The following is a 17419-nucleotide window of genomic DNA, read 5'->3' as shown; positions in this document are numbered from 1 at the left end:
AGGAAAAAACGAGCAAATTTTATCTCCTCGGTTGTTTTTTTATCCCTTAGATCATCTTTATACTGCATATTTAAAAATTTTAAAAAGTACCAGACTAGGTCACGTTTAAAAATGAAGTAAAATTTTAAAAAAATTTGAAAAACTCACTAGTCAGCGAAATTACAGCAAAATTACCGTCCGACGCGCGTTTCGACCCGTTGGGTCATCATCAGGGCGCGACTTTTTTTTTTTAAAATTTTACTTCATTTTTATACTGCATAGTCATAAAGAGCAGCCTTTGCTCCCAGATTCTCAATTTTTTTTTCCAACTTTGACAAGTCGCTAGAAAATAAATTACTTATCATATGAAAAGTATGTATTTTCATGGTAAAACACGCATACCCGGATCTATATTCTTACCACTCCTGTGATGATTGCGACGTAGGATAAATTACGTATCAGTTAGGATCCGGAAGGCCTCTCCCACAGACTTTTAAAAAACTATGTCCTTTCCGATCCTTTCCCGTCAAATCTTACCTTCGTTTATTGACTAGAAAAAAGATGTGTAGTTAAAGAATATTATTCTTTAGACATTCTATTCCGCCTTCTCTCCGAACTTTTGTAACACAAGCAACATGGGCGTAGCTAGGGGGGTCCTGGGGGGGCAGGCCCCCCCAGAAATCTCGTGCCCCCCCCCCCCCCCCCCCAAAAAACGGATCCTCCATTCCTCACCCTCCCGCTCTCTTCACCACGAGAGGTGGTCCCATGCCCCCCCCCCCCCCAGAGAAATTTCCTAGCTACGCCCCTGACAAGCAACCGCCTCGGTCGCCTAACCACAAATCCGGGCATCCACAGTGTAACTCCTCAAAAACTTAGAAAAAGGTGTCCAAGTTTCACGTTCATAAACCTTGAAAAGTCAAGGAAAAATTCCAGAAATTTGGAAATCAAAGCGAAGTTGCGGGTTCAAACCCTCTTTTGCCGGGCTGTAACCTTCCCGCTCCACACCCTTTTATCCACTGACTACCTCATTGAAATATATTACAATATCTTCGACGCGAAATTGGTTTCAAGCTCGAGTTCATTCGCCATTCCGAGCTCCTTGAGAATCGGAGCTACGAGCCGAGGTTTTTGTGAAAGTCATGGCTCATGCGTCATGTCAGCCGGTAGGGCAGTCCGTTGCCTACGAGAATGGAGAGGCCGTAACTAGTCAGTTCTGTGACGTCAAGCTAGTAGATATTTACCGAAAACAACAAGCATCTCCGGGTCATCAGTGCATCAATGAGTGAGGCAGTCGCTGCGTGGACCAATCAGAGTGGCTCTCGATCGGCCGAAGTTGCGCGAGCGCCCGTTTGAATCTGAGTGGAGTAACGATTTTCGGTATTACGCATTCATTCCTCGATATTTAGACAATGTCACAAATGAACTAGTTAGTTTTCTAAAGTGAAATTTCATCCTCTTTCTAAACGGTTCTTATGAAATTTTGCGTCAGATCAACCCTGAAAGAGATATCGGCGAGAAATCATCGCGCGGCAAGCGTTCTCCCATAAGAACGCGTGTTAAACCGCGGCCGAGTTTCATCTACTAGTGTGACGTCACAGAATCGTAGTTACGGCCTCTCCATTCTCGTAGGCAACGGGCAGTCCGCGGACGTGAGTCAATCCATCTGGGAAAAGTGGATTAATAGGGAAGGACGCTCGGGAGGGTGCACCGTCTTGTCCCGTTTAATAATCTCGAGGAGAACGCCCTCTTTTCAGCATTATCGCGCGGTATCTCTGTGTCAAATGAAAGTCCCTTGTTTCTCCCCTCTCAACAGTTTGGAAGTCGGATAATTTGTATTTGACCGGTCTCCCTCCCTGCTTCCGTCCCTCTTGGATTTTTCCTCCCCGGGTCGAGAACACACGCAGTGTGTGGTCTAGGAGTAAATAAATTGTTATTGATGGCTAAAGTCAGAAAATGCCTATATTCATATATCGTCACCTTCCGGTTAAAGTATCACAAGCGCCTCGCCATGTTTAAAAATTTCCGCCGCCATTTAATTTTTTTACAGAGAAATTTTTCAATGAAGCTGTCCGAAAACGTCACTAAATTTCCTTTGTGCTGCCGATAAAATTCAGTGAAATTTTGAAACAGATTCAACCAACAATTTCTCTGTAAAAAAATAAAATGGCAGTGGAAATTTTTAAACTTCGCATGGCGCGTGTGATACTTTTCCCCAAGGTGAGGATATTTCTTCGATTATGTTTCATCTTCTCAAAATGACGAAAATATCTCCTTGAAATATTCTGCGAATTTTCTTGGATACTTTGGAAATAATTGACGGAGAATTTCAAAGAAAAGTGTTGGTTAGTTTGCTCGTAAAAAAATTGAACACGAGCAGATATTTTCAATGTCCCAATTGGAAATACGCATTTCCCAACTGTACTTAAGTAACTATCCTCGTCCCACTTCGTGATAAAATATTTTGAGACCCCGTGCACAGTGTGTCAAAACCCCAGTCTAGCTGCTCAAAACCCCCCCTTATATCAAGTCGACAAATGGTGTTATTTATGGTCAGAGTGGGTCCACAGGCACCCATTCGTTACGTATCTATCGTGGTTATCACCAAAATAAATATTTTGGTCTCTAAAATGGTAGGGATTGCGGCCGGTTTACATAATATGGATTTTCAAAATTTTCCGGGGGAGGGACTCAGAAAAATAATTATCATCCCTAGAACCTCGAGCTAGGCCGACACTCCCCCGAACAACTCGGAATATTTGTGCCTTAATTTCAGAGTTTTGAGATGCTCCTATAATTGGACTACATTTTGCAATTTGGAACTATAAATTCTAGCCCGGTTTAAAAACAACGTATGTGCCATTAGTTTCCCTATGCACATAAGTGTTTTTCCAGAGGAGCCAGAATTTATAGTTCCAAATTGCAAAATGCAGTCCAATTGAAGTCAGCCTGCAGTCGAAAATGATTATCCTTTTGACTCGTTGAAAAATGAGGAGGCTGATTTTGACCGTATACCGATTCAAGATTGGAATCAGGATTCACCAGAATGCTGGCCATGCGAAATAGAGGAAAGCCGTATGAGGCTTTCGACGTTATCAAATTTCCCTTGATGAAATACGAATTTTCAGGGAAATCTGTGAAAATTTCTCCTTCCGTTTTTCAGAGAATTTTCTTCGCAATCAGATCTAAATTATCTAAAAATTTCAAACAAAATAATGAAAAAATTCTCATGATGCATCCGACTAATAATTTATGTACCGAGGAGATGTACCTACTGAGGTTTCCTCTCTCAGCAGAAAAAAGTGCCGCGGGTCGGTACCTACTTCATCATAAATTACTTTATTTTTTGAGAACCTTCCAACAACGATAACAATGTGTGTACACGTCTTAGATCTTATTCAATTACTTTGAATGAGATGTAAGTTTGAAAAAATAGTGTGACATTTAATGAGCAAGAGAAAGGAGGTAAGTACATTTTGATTTTGATTAGTTAACAGGAGTAACTTAAAAGGAAGACTTGAACGGCAGGAAATAAATTATAATATACTAGAGGATTTGTGTTTGTATTAAGTGCACAAGTCATTTACTTCGAGAGAGACCCCACAAGATTATTCGTAAAATCTGGCATCATTGTTTATGGTGTGATCACAGAACAGATAAGGTGCGAGCAAATCGTCAAAATTCGGAAGCCGGCCGGAGGCTGGCTCGCGAGCCCTTCTGGTGGCGGGAAAAGCTACCCTCTGCGAAACTGATCACTGTTACGACGCTCGAGGCTGAGAACGATCTGTCCTTGAAAAGATTCGGCCAGCGTCGCTCACTCCAGTCGCATTCGGTTAAAGTCTCCGGTCGCGCGCGCGTCGGCCGCCTTGGCTCCTCAACAACCCTTCAAAATTATTAGAGTTTCCTTTGAGTTTTCTTCTCATTTATCGGTAATTAAGTCTCGTGTGTTTCTTTATGAAGTGTGTCGATAATCTGTGCCGTGTTTAACGCCTCTGTTTCTTGAATTCATTCACCATGTCTCGAGGTTTTCGTCGGTACACGCGTTCGGAAGTTCGAAACTGCATCGCGCGATTCGCCTTCTGTCTCGTCATGTTTTTCATTTTGATCGCATCGTTTTGTATTTCGTCGTGCAATTAACTCGTGCGGAAATTCGGTTAGTCGTGGTGTGATTTCGTCTGCGTTGTTTTGTATATCGTCGTGCAATTAAATCCTGCGGAAATTCGGTTTGTCGTGGTGTGATTTCGTTTGGAGATGTGGACATTTCGCGTCGGTTCCCCCGGTCAAAGCGAAGCTTTTCAACTTCACGCAGAACTGAATCTTGTGATGGGCTCTCTCGATGGGAAATTTTGGCTACTACTGCTTCTGTTTATCACGGTTTGGTCTGTGATCGAGGTTTGAGATAATTTACTTACTTCTGATTTAAATTCTGCCCAACTAAGGTGTAAATATGTATTACTTGTCATGTGATCTACCCTTGTGATTTTCCTGTTTCTTTCTCTCTTCAGTCATTTCTCTTCTTTCAGACTCACAAGCCACTGAAAGGAAATTATGCCATGTTTTTAAATGGAGAGGCTTGGAGGACAAAGCGCATAGAAATTTGTGGAATTTTTTCTATTCCAAGAAATATACGTGTTTCTAGTTTCAAAATTTCGTGGGGCTAATGGCGGAAAGGAAGTTCAAACTCACTTTCTGATGCTTTAAAGTTGGATTTTACCTAGTTGTGAATTTTCTAAGAATATGCCTTCTCTCAAATTAGATTTAGATGAATTTATGAATATCTCAATTTTTTCAAAAACTGTACTGAATGAGCCTTGGCCTCCAAGCCCTTCCACGAATATTTGTGTATCCTCTCGTTTCAGGTTGCCATTATAGACTCACCACGCTACCTTCCTCTCGTCTGAGAATTCCTAGGTTGTTCGATGAAAATAGTATGAATTTTTCTTTGACATTGTGTCTTACATTTGTACCTTCAGATGATAATTTCAGGCAAGTTTTGTCCGCTTTGAAAAGATTAGGAAATATGTTGATTGGAGAGAAATCGACGACTCCTTTTTGGTTTTTTTTCCAGTCGGAAATGAAATTGCTATTTTTTCGAAACGTCCCAGTTTTTTATGTTATTGTAGCCTCTCTTTATGTTACTTCATTGGTTGACTAAATCGTTTTACTCGAGGGCTCCACGTATGATCAATGTGAGCTAAAAATCTATCGTGGAAGGTTGAATCGTTGAATTGGAATTTTGTGTTTCAGTCATCTCGAGCTTTCCTTTTATTCATCATATTTCTTTTTGCATTTTGAAGTGTCTAACTGGAACTTATCATTTCAACCCAATCGTACAAGCCCTTGCTTGCTTCCCCCCCCCCCCCCCCCCCCCACTTTCCTTTTCGCAGTTGCAAGGGATTATTTTACCAAGATAAGAAAATCCCGTGTAAAATTTGAGCAATTTCATTGAAACAGAGAAGTTTCGCTACATTTTTATTTATTCAAGAATGCTGCTCAGTGTGAGAATACAGTTCTGTGAAATGTTTCCACGTCGTTAGCTGAAAATTGAGACTAAATCTTGTACTCAATAAATATCCTCTAGATGATCCTAATTTAGTATTTTCGAAAGTTGGAAGACCTTTCAACCCCTCTTGCCAAAGTTTCAAAGGCTGCTGCAGTGTTGATTTGATTTTTCTGTCCTATTGCACTTGGGGCGCTATTTCCAGTTTTCCTAACGCCGAGCAAAATGTGTCGATTGTTGTTCTTTTCAATCTCTCAATTGAACTGCATTTTGCCATTCGGAACTATCATTTCTAGCAATGTCTAAGAACAACGTATGTGCCATTACTTTCCCTGTGCACTTACGTGTTTTTACAGATGAGCCTGAAATTGTATATCCTAATTGCATAAAGAAGTCCAATTCGTCGGTCTTTTAACCAAAAAGTGTAACTGAATTTCCACGTGAGCCCTGTTTTACACGAAAATCCATACTCTTCGGGGCTCACTCGAAAATCTCGGATCGTCCTTACGTCAGAGGAGCGGCGAGTTCTCCCGCCTTTTTTCCCTCTCGCTTATCTTGTGCTTGCCTGGCGATTTTCTCCCGCCCGATTCCAACACGCTGGGTCTCTCCCCTTCCCCCTGTGGTTTGCCTGAAGTGAATGAGTGAAGCAAAACGGGCAAGATAAGAAATCGGCGACGAAAACTGACGCCTTGGGACCGGATGCGGGCCCTCACGGCTTGTGTCTCCTGTCTGGTTTTTCGGGCAGAGAACCCTTTTTCTCAGAATCCTGAAGCCGCACGGAACGATTTCAGTCGATTTTCTGCTTTTCAACATAATCACTTATTGATCTTCTAGAATCTGAGTTTTCTTCATAACTGCGGGTGGTCTGCACGATTGCGGCTTCTTCAGTCAAACCCTCGCTTTCTCTCTCTCTCTCTCTTCCTCCCGTTTACTGTGATAGTTACTATCTCGGAAACTTTGAGAAGAACGCAAGGAGCGCCCCCCCCCCCTCCGCTCCTTCTGATGGATTGTCATGACCAGCGTGCTATTCTGACGATCAAACCCCCCCCCCCCCCCCGCCCCCGCCCCCGCCCATGATCGGTTAAAGACTTCAAGTCCATTCGTTCGGAAAAATGGACTGTTTTATGAGGATTTTTGTTTCGTTAGTATTCGCTATGGTTTATTCTCTAAGAGGAGAAAGGGTGGCAATAGATGATTCTTCAAATGATGTTTCTTTCTTGTTTGAACATTCGCAAACTTTTTTGTTCGGTCGTTTCTTCCTTCTTGTAGTTCCCGATGTAGAGTTACCTACGTACTTACATTATTTTAAAAACAAATTTTCTCCAAAATTTTGTACTTTACCCCTTTCTGAACATTTTCCTTCACCTGTCGGTGCTAATCTGGTTCGTCCCAATTATTTTTCACCAGTAGGTGGTAAGCTTATAGCGACGCACCTACAACAATTTGCAGGTATTCAGTGCTGAAGTCTAAAATATGGTCAGTAGTCCCTAGACTGTAATTTCAGCCTGAATATAAAACAATTCTTGAAGCCGAAAAAAATGAGGCTCAAACGAAGAAATAAAATTAGCATTTCACTGGAACCACTTCCCTCACTAGGGTCTCAGACGTGAAAGAGGTGTATAAAATTCAAAATTCTCTCTAAGGTGATTCGTCAAGCTCAAGTGACGTGGTCGAACTGGTCTGCGATGTATCGCATGGATTGGGTCAGATATCTCGGCAGATTTTGAATCTTTAGCAAAAAAAAGACGATAGCCTCTGCGCACAAGCCTGAAGAATTATTCTAAACCCAAAAATTTGCAAAATTCAGAGATATGAAAGCAGAATTTTGTACGGGAAAAAACCTCGCATTCGATCCAGAAATCGATAGCTGAATCGAATGCGAGGTTTTTTTCCTATCACTGTTCTGATTTCATTTCTCCGAATTTACCCAATTTTTGGGTTTAGAATGATTCTTTAGGCTCATGCGCAGGGACTATCGTCCTTTTTTACTAAAAGTTCAAAATCTGTAGAGATTTTAACCGAATCGATGCGATGTATCGCATGCCAGTTCGACCACGTCACTTGGGCTTGAAGAATCACCTTAAACATTCTCCTCACATCACCAGTAATACCTAACTCCCATCCCATTATCACCTTCCTCTAATCAGCACCTGAATCCTCATTGTGCCCCTTCTCTTATCAATTAACTTTTTCTCCCATTGCATTCACAGTTTGACCTAATCCTTTTCCGATTCTATTCTTTTGCATGATCTTTTACTCTCAAGCTCTTCACAGTTCAGTGTCATTTATCCACGCTATTCCTACCTGTCTTCCTCTTTTTTCCCTCCCTAATTTTCGCAAGGTGATTCGTCGAGCTCATGTCACGTGGTCGAACTGGTCTGCGATATATCGCATTGATTCGGTCAGAAAGCTCTGCAGATTCTGAATTTTTAGCTATAAAGGGACGATAGCCCCAGCGCATTAGCCTAAAGTATCATTCTAAACCCAAAATTTGGCAAAATTCAGAGAAATGAAAGCCGAATTGTGCACGGGAAAAAATCTCACATTTGATACAGAAATCTATAGCTGAATCAAATGCGAGGTTTTTTTCCTGACACTATTCTGATTTTATTTCTCTGAATTGTGCCAATTTTGGGGTTTAAAATGATTCTTTGGGCTCATGCGCAGGGGCTATCGTCCTTTTTCTGCTGAAAATTCAAAATCTGCTGAGATTTTTGACCCAATCGATGCGATTTATCGCATGCTAGTTCGACCACGTCACTTGAGTTTAACGAATCACCTTAAACTATCAGGAGAGGACCAGTCACTTGGCTTAGGGGAATCCAGTACCATTCGAATCTTTCGACCATTTTACGGGCATTGCTCTCCTTAACCGTCTGATGAAAAGTCTCTCAGGTTTTCGAGTCATAAAGAGCCGAAGTGTCCAAAAATCACGCTTCTTGGTCACTTCAGCCCCCCCCCTCCCCCCCCCGGTATCTCGAAAAACCAGGAGGCTTTCATTCAGAAGGTCAAGAAGAGTAATTCCTGGAGCAAGGTCGAAAGATTCGAATGGCACTGGATTCCCTCAAGCATTCGTGCCTGGTCATCTTAAATTTGGCATTTTTTGTAGTTTGCTGCATGCCCCATTTGATATTACAAAAATGTTCATTATTTAGTTGTGTTCAAAATGCCAAAGTTTTTTATGTTTTATTCACGTCTCTTTTGTTGACTTAAACTTGTAAGTGGATGTTGGGTGCATTTGATTTTGTGAATGGTTTGTGTGCGTGTGATTGTGTGAATGGTTGGTTTGTGTGCGTGTGATTGTGTGAATGGTCGATTTGTGGTGCGTTTGTGTATAGAGGGAGCGTAGGAACTGACGACTAGGTGCGTCCAAACGGTTTATCTGACTGTTGGATAGCCGGTCCGTCGCATAATCCGCCAGTTGCTCTGATCTTGGAGCGATCGGGGGGTTATTCGACGTACCGTCCATTCGACGATCGGACGAACCGTGTGGACGCTCCTTGACGCAAAGGCTCTCGTGACGCGTACACATCACGGTCGAATTTCCATTCAGGTGGGGGCCATCAATGCTCGTTGACGGACTTTGATGACCTATATGCATCTGAGCGGAAAGACCGTCATATGTTCGTGTCACGGGAGCCTTGGGTAACCCGTGTGCTTGTGGCATGTTTTTTTGGTCAGGTCCAGCCAGATCCACAAGGGTGGTTGGGCCGGTCTGGGAGGGTCTGCGGATGATCTCCTCGCCGGGCCTGACGAGTGGCGGGTTGCGTTGCACTCCCTGGCCGTGAGATGCAAGTAGCGGCGAAAATACCCGGATCCCAAACGGATCCGGGATCAGCGGAACTGTATTCTGGGGCCTAAGTTATTATCAGTGGCGTGGCGTACTTTGCGATGTATCGATTGTCATGTCATTTAAACCCATGGAAAAGGATCGATAATTAGGGTGTTCGCAACGAACACCTTGGTAATCGATTCTTTACCCTAGGTTTAAATGGCAGAACAGCGATATATCGCAAAGCACGCCACGTCACTGATTATTATTAATTATTATCAGTGGCGTGGCGTGTTTTGCGAAATATCGATTGTTATGTCATTTAAACCTATGGAAAAGGATCGATATTCAGGGTGTTCGCAGCGAACACCTTGGTAATCGATTCTTTACCCCAGGTTTAAATGGCAGAACAGCGATATATCGCAAAGCACGCCACGTCACTGATTATTATTAATTATTATCAGTGGCGTGGCGTGTTTTGCGAAATATCGATTGTTATGTCATTTAAACCTATGGAAAAGGATCGATATTCAGGGTGTTCGCAGCGAACACCTTGGTAATCGATTCTTTACCCCAGGTTTAAATGGCAGAACAGCGATATATCGCAAAGCACGCCACGTCACTGATTATTATTAATTATTATCAGTGGCGTGGCGTGTTTTGCGAAATATCGATTGTTATGTCATTTAAACCTATGGAAAAGGATCGATATTCAGGGTGTTCGCAGCGAACACCTTGGTAATCGATTCTTTACCATAGGTTTAAATGACATAACAATCGATATTTCGCAAAGCAAGCCACGCCACTGATTTTTATATGAACTTCACCTCTAGCCCCTGAACCAAGGCACCGAAGACATTGAATCACGTAGACCGTTAGGGGCGGACTGGCCACGGGGGCGGGGAGGCGATCGCCTCCTAACAATTTGCCGCGGAGGTCCCGAGGGGGCCCCCGCGGCGAAGTTTTTTCGAGTCATCGTTTTTTCCCCGTAATGTTGTAATTTTCCTATCCTTATCAGTCACTAAAAGGCCCCAAAATCCTTAAAAATTTGTCTCTAAGAGACATGAAAGGTCGCCTAGAGCTATGTGATGAAGGGGCCCCCGAAGAATCCTGAGAATGGGTTATTTTGAAGCTCAAGAACTGTAGAATTTAACTCCATTAATGATTCAAATTGCCTTTAAAAAGTGTAAAATTTTCAACATTTTCCGGGGGAGGGCCCCCGGACCTTCTTAGAGGGGCCCCCGAACGACAGGAGGGGCCCCCACATTTAGGTCGCCTTCTAACTTTTCGACTACCAGTCCGCCCCTGCCGAAGACCGTGCGTCCGGCTCGGTTTAGTATACAGGCGGAGCGAAGCAAGTCTCTCGGAGCCCCATGATGGGCGGGCGGGGAAGGGGAGAGAGCGTCTGTCCCAAGCACTCGAAGAGACTGGAGAGAGGCAATGGAAAATTCATGCCCGCGCTCTGTTTTTCACTAATATCTCGCTTAGAGTCCATTTTCAGACAAAATTCCTAAGAAGAAAAGTTTTAGGACACATAATTTTACACCCGAGTAGCATTGTTTCATTTTTCCGAACTAATTATTAACCGAGGATAAAAGTCTCACAATCCGACAAAAATTCACTGGAGCCGCTACTACGCATGCGCAGATGTGCGCAACTGGGACACACAAACTCATCGATGCGGGTCGGTGCCACCACTCATCTCATGCGAATTTTTAAAAGTTGCTTCGCCTTCCGTAACAAAGGATGCACGGTCTACGTGATTCAATGTCTTTGCAAGGCACCCATTATGATGACCTTTGACACACTCCAGGATTCATAGTTGTTTCTTGACCAGCAGGCACGTAGCACAGGGGGTTTAAGTCAGAGTGTTTACTGGTCCAGAAAAAGTACTCCTTTCGGTCCCATCGATCCAGTCATATTAATTCATATATTTTTAACTCAGAGTATGGCTTAAGAAAAACTCACGTCTGGTCAGAGTTACATAATTTTGCTTTACAAGCCGAGTGTGGTTAAACTTATTCGTGACTTAATTTTCGCTGCAATGTGATCGAGTCTTACACCCAAAACGTTGAGTCATTCCGGTATACCGGTATAGTCGAATCCATCTATTATTAATCTATCCTAATTTAAGCTCATAAATTTTACTTTAGTTTCTTAAAAATTGTCATTTTTATGATTCTACGCTAACGACCTCCTTGCGAATCTCCCTTTAACCCTTCATTGCGTGAATCAGGCACCGATTTTAGAGATAAAAACTACTTTTCTTAGTACTTGTAGGATCATAGAAATAGGTGGAGTCCCAATTTAGGTATACACCCCCCCCCCCTTTGTGGAGATTAGACTTTTTATCCTCCCTAAAAACCATTTTTGCTAAATGCAATTTAATGTCAGAGAAGACTGAAGCCATAAAAAACATTGGTTTCTGTCATGCAACGCTATGCAATGAAAAGGTTTAATCACATTGTAAACTTTAGGGGCCTCCCTAAAAGAACGACTCTGAGTATGACCCTTTTGCCAGTATTTAGCCAAATGCTTTTTCTCTTCAATTTCTAACCCTTGGGAAACTCTACATCATGGCAATTATTTTTCACCGGCTACATTCGTTCATACACTTGTTCAAATTTACCATAGTGTCTTAAAAGTAATTAATAATGATCGCGAAATAAAGACAATGAATCTTATTGTTTTCTTCCTCTTAAATCTTCATGTAATTTTCCAATAATCGAGCTTTTTCAATATAGGCTTATAATGAAGTTATCAAAAAGTTTCATATATGTAGCTTCACTAACAGCAACAGAAGTCATTCATGTTGTTTGGAAACATAATTTTTTTAAGAAAATTTTGAAGTGCTATACAATTCTGGGTCTGTCGAGGGAGACTGTATTTCCCTGTTGATTGTGGAAGAACAGAAGAGAGAAAAGAAAAGAAAGGAAAAGAGAAGAAAAAACTTGAGCTATGATATATATTAGATGCCCACCCAAAAGTCTCTACCAAAATTTTAAAACTTTTGAAGCATCTAAATCTCAAAATTTAATGTGGTCTCCTGGACCCCGGCGTGAATAGCCATACTTGCTCATCGTCGTAATAAATTAACGAATTAAACCGTTTGTAGATTGCCCTGGCTACCTACAAGTCTGTTAATGTGTTTTAGAACGATTTATTAAGCGTAGTCCACATTTTATCGCATCGCAAATAAGTCAATTTCTCCAATCTAAGTCAATTTCTTCTCAATATTTAAAAAGGCCCGTGTTCTTCGAACGTGCGCCGACAGGGGCACAATTTTTTCGCATTGTAAGCCCTTGCTTTTTTCTAGAAAGGTGTGCTATTGGATAGATCGTAATCCTTGTTTAAGTCCCAGGATTGTGTCCGACCGTGAAACTTATTACTAGAGCCATTTTTTCTCGATAGCAATTAGGTTAGGAAGTTCTAAGGTCATACATACGAACGTTGACATGTAAGTTTCTATGCGGTTGCTTCTTTGCATCGTGCGCGCGTTACATTTCAATGTTAAGGGCTGAGAATAAGCAATTTTTGGAGCTTTAAATCTGTATTTGAATAATACTGCTATCCTGCTGACTGTCTTCAAAAAAACCGTCACACATATAATTTGGGTACCAACCAAGATGAATTTGAGTCTTATTATGCCGAAGTTTGAAGACTTCGCTTGATACGATCTTAATTCGCGGTCCTCGTGAAATCATCCACCTCAAGTCTGAACAAAATTTACTAGGTTTCAAGCCTAAATATAGTTCCGAAGAGCATTTTACAATCCCGGCCTTCCACCGTCATTCAATGAACGCTCATACAGATGTTCGTTTAGATTCACTCGTGAGTAGCTTCGCTTTCAAATTAAATTATTCTCATAATATTGACTCACTATTTTGAAAACTCATTTTGCAAGATCACAATTTAAATATTCATTATTCTATCAGGAACGGACTCAAATGTGCATATTAATTTACAATATGTTCAGAATGTTAGTTATGCCAGTCTATCAGGACCAACAATGACTCATTATCGAGATTCTTCGTTTTCTTCGCCAATTTTTCCTCTCAGTTTAGTGTGAGGATATGTCTGTAGACGCATTTACGGTTGTTGAAATATTTTGAATGGTAGGAGGACCAAATTAAAAATGAAACATCATTAATCATTAGAATTAGACAATACGTTGTCAACTCTCCGCACATCGCACATTGTGCAGCCACTGGTACTTATTAGGTTGCCTAACCGCCAGGGGCTGTCGGCGGAACTTTATTTAAGGTCTTATTGTGGGCCATAATCGTGCTTTGCTTTCGACGCAGTCGAATCCATGCATTCAGAAGAGCTCCATCTCCCATAGATTTTGGCTGCGAACGATCATAAAAGTCATCAACAATATGTCGCTTTTTAAAAGATTCAAACACTTTAGGTATAATAAGGTTTATATTGCTCTCATTGCTGGGCCGAAATCGCCGCACTGTGTGCGGGCAGAGACGAAACAGGCTGTGAGAGCAATTAGGGATCGATTAATTAGTCCATGAATTACGTGACGCTTTTTTTCGGAATTTAGGACCCCCCCCCCCTCTCCCTTCCCATCCCCTTTTGTAAAGCTTTTGTATGACGCAAGTCCCTATTTTCTTTAATATGCTTAAAAAAATCGCGTAACGCATTCCTCGACCTTCCCCTTCCCCCCCTAGAACTTCACGTAATTTTTAAACGACCCCATAGTAAGTAGATATCATAAGGATTGAATGTCCTAGATACGCGTTCGAAGTGATTCTGCCTTGCCAAGTAAAAACGTCGTATGAACATTTGAGAGTTGCCTAATTTCATCGAATGGAACATGTAATTGTGAGGAAAGGCCTGCACAGTTCTCCTTGAAATCTTCAGATATTTTAGATTAAAACGCCGACACATTTCTTTGAAAAATTTGTAAAAAAGGAATATTCAGAATTTTCCCGATTATAATTTTACTCTTATTGAAGGAAATGTGGCCACATCTAAAGGCTCGTACGACTTTTTTCCTTAACACGGCAGTATTGTTCTCATTGCCGGGCCGAAATCGCCGCACTGCGTGCGGGCAGAGACGAAACCGGCGGTGAGAGCAATGGAGAATTTGCAAGGGTCTGAAATTTGATGAATTTCCTGTTTAAGTGGAATCCTCTGAGTGAACTGAACACGAAGATACCCTTGATTCATAAATTGAGCAATTATTAGAGGAGATATGACAAAATAACCGATTCTGCTAAAATACATGTGTTTAAATGGGAAATGCCGCCAGATGACGTCACAAGGCGGCACATTTTCTCACTTTTAAATCAATTTTTCTCCAATTTCCCATGTCAGAAAAAAATTATGAAAAATATTGCGAACTCAGCTCATTAGGCACTTTCAGATGAAGCAATAAAAAAATTGCGTGCAAATTCTCCATTAGTAGGTAAATGTCATAAGGATGAAGGTCATCAAATGAACTAATTGCGATTTGCAATTAAAAATTGCCTGCATTGCATTGCTATTGAGATTACACAACTTCTTTTATACTGCAACAGTATAGTGTGTGACCGGGGAGTTTCTAATAGTTTCTATTTTTACATTTAAAAAAATGAATTAAATGAGATACTTGCACTTTTAATGTCACGTTTTGACTTGCTTCTTATAAGTTATTGTGAACTTAGAAGTTGTGAATCGAAGCAAAATTGCATTTGCTTTTATGTAGTTCCCAATTTCAAAAAGTGATCCAAATTTAAGTCGCCAAAAAAAAAAAAAAAAAAAAAAAAAAAAAAAAAAAAAAAAAAAAAAAAAAAAACAAACAAACCAAGGGAAATACAAAATATCCCAATATTTTTTTAATTGAAGAAACCTGGACTGGTTGTTGGGCCCGGCCCCGCAGTGTATTTTACGATGAATGATGTTTCGTTTCTTGCTAACGATCACAATTCCCATGGACTGTAAAGAGAACGAATTATTTCACTCATACTTTTTTCTAATTTATTTTTTATTTATTTATAATTTATCTATCTATTTTTTTTTATTTTTTAACGAAAATCAGTACGCGTGAAACGCATAAAAGTGTAAATTCTTTTAATTCATCAGTTGCCGGATCTGCGAAGAAGAACCTTATTTTCCATACATTCAAATTTTAGTTAAATGGTAACACTTGATTTTGGCGCAAGTTTGACTGTAAAGCTTAAATATTGACGCGCTTGACACGTGACATTTGAGCACGTGGTTTAAATTTTTGCAAAAAGTAGAGGACAAGTTTCCCCTCCAATGATAAGTTCCTTTTTCATAGATCTGGTCGTTTTGAGATCAATAACTAAGAACAACAAAAATTTGAAATAGAAAAATTCTAATTTCCGTATCCAACATTTTGCCTCCTAGTCGGAAAATATTCATTTTCAGGGGGCCATTCACCCTGGCTGCTATGCTGCAAATTAATAGCCATATAACACTCATAATAGAAAACGTATTAATTCACTTTATCTTTTTAATGTATCCATGATTATTTTGAATCTCAGCCTCTTTCAAAATAAATTGAAAGAAATTTTAATTTTATTAACATGAGAATATATTTCTTTTAAACCGTAAAAACGAACCCCGCAGCACTCATTATCACATCGAGGACTTCTTCGGTAAAATGACGTTTACGGTTTGCGCAGTGCTGCTAAGATTGTGCAATTTTCCATTGCGTTCACTGAAAATGCAATCCATTCAGAATGGTTGCGTGTAATTAAATACCCACGTTGCCATTCTTAGCAGCATCAGAAGCCTCTTACGCCTTTTTACCGAGGAAGTGCAAAATTCACTTCTTTTGAAAGTATCCTCTCCAAACCTCACAAGGTTTGTTTTTAATGTGCCACAAATGACAATATTCTAGCCGCCTTTTCTGGCCTTCTCTTTGAGCATCATTAATGATAGTATCTGATCGCGATATATTTTATCCTATACTTCTATCAACGAGGTTATTAGAGCAGCCATCTCAATTTTTTTATTAACTTGCTCGAAGGATGACTCATGACTCGCATTTTTTAAATTGAAATTTTCCAAAACAGCTCCGAACCAGGAAAGCTCTCTGCGTTAAAAAAAAAAAAAAAAAAAAAAAAAAAAAAAAAAAAAACTTGGTCGCTGATTTTGCTGCGAGGTAGAAGTGGGTTTTTTATCATCAATGTAGTTCGATTTCAAGCTGAATAACCTCGTTGATCTTTGCACTAATCTTTCAAACTTATATCTTAGCGTCATTTTTATGTGACTGCCTATTGCCCTGCCTGTTGGCCTTTTTATTGCTCTGCCATTGCAAATTCCATTTTTTGCCGGTTTGGACTTGACTTGTGTATTGAGTTGCTGGATTCGATATCAACAAACCCAGCCGACGTGAAGCCGAACTAGTTTATGTCCAGCATATATCAAGCATTGTTTTGACCTGACGCAGATCTTACTTGATGAAACAGTCAAATTCCTACTTCAGTGACACACTTAGATCATCATTCATCATCGGCTGAAACCGAACCTCTGCTACGAACCCTGAAACGGGTGGTTCGTTTCAACCAGTTTCCTCCAGCAAAATGCATTATCCACCAAATAGTTTATGCGGAATGCAGTTTTGTTTTCGTTCATCCCTACTGACTCACGAAGATGATCGTGTTTTGGCTACTTCAGCTTATCCGTTAGCTCTTCGGATTTTAACAGCAGAAGCCTTTTTCCTTTTCATGTCCTTGTAATTTTTGATGAATTATTTTGGAACTAATCGAGATTAAATCCGGTAATCAAGATACACCACATCGTCAGCATTTCAGATCAACCTTTTTCTCCTCTTTGCTAACAGTATCGATTGAATTTTCAACATCGACCATATCATCCATATTTTCCAGCAGAATGGTTCTTTCAATGCTGCAACAGTTTCGGCCGAGGACTTCACACTATCTTATCATCAGATGAAAACAATTTCTTTTGGTTTCACAGTGCTAACAGTCTCAACATAAAGCTGAAAGTGAACCACATCATTGCTATTCTCGACAAATATTTGCATCATGGAAGAGATCTTCCGGAAGCTGGCATTTATCCATCTCTCTTTAGATGCCATCCATGTACCTCTCACCTGAGCTCCCTCTCCGATGCCTACCTGGAGGAACCAACTCCAAAACCTTTTCCGGCAAGCTGGTATTGTAACTCCAGAAGACGTATATCGCTTA

At 40.7% G+C, this 17419-nt stretch overlaps 1 protein-coding gene across 5 annotated transcripts in view; it reads left to right on the top strand.

Moving 5' to 3' along the window:
• The first annotated feature begins 3826 nt into the window (after positions 1–3826).
• Positions 3827–17419, top strand: part of LOC109034364 (protein O-mannosyl-transferase TMTC2) — a 317481-nt gene continuing 303888 nt past the window's right edge. For 3 of the 5 annotated variants that reach the window (XM_072299400.1, XM_072299399.1, XM_072299403.1), the window contains exon 1: positions 3827–4368. The gene's annotated coding sequence lies outside the window, so the exon portion shown is untranslated. The remainder of the gene's footprint in view (positions 4369–17419) is intronic. The other 2 variants (XM_072299402.1, XM_072299404.1) reach the window with 1 other exon arrangement.

Source organism: Bemisia tabaci, chromosome 4 (genome assembly GCF_918797505.1).
Source record: "Bemisia tabaci chromosome 4, PGI_BMITA_v3".
NCBI lineage: Eukaryota > Metazoa > Arthropoda > Insecta > Hemiptera > Aleyrodidae > Bemisia > Bemisia tabaci.
This window is presented reverse-complemented; position numbering and strand designations above follow the sequence as displayed.